We start from the raw sequence: 200 nt of genomic DNA, 5'->3' as shown, positions 1-200 counted from the left end.
TGAAACTTACACATTCCCACAATCGGTTGACAAATATTTGGTGGGAAAACAAAGTCAATCTGGATATCATATCCTGGGTAAACCACATCAACCAGAGGATGGGTTTCTAACAATTGAGCTTCCTTATGGACATCACTAGGTTCAGGAAAACGTGTATGAAGATAATCTTGCAAAATGGTTGAGGCACATATGTCAAGTCC

Source organism: Papaver somniferum, chromosome 8 (assembly GCF_003573695.1).
Source record: "Papaver somniferum cultivar HN1 chromosome 8, ASM357369v1, whole genome shotgun sequence".
NCBI lineage: Eukaryota > Viridiplantae > Streptophyta > Magnoliopsida > Ranunculales > Papaveraceae > Papaver > Papaver somniferum.
Note: the sequence above shows the minus strand (reverse complement) of the source record.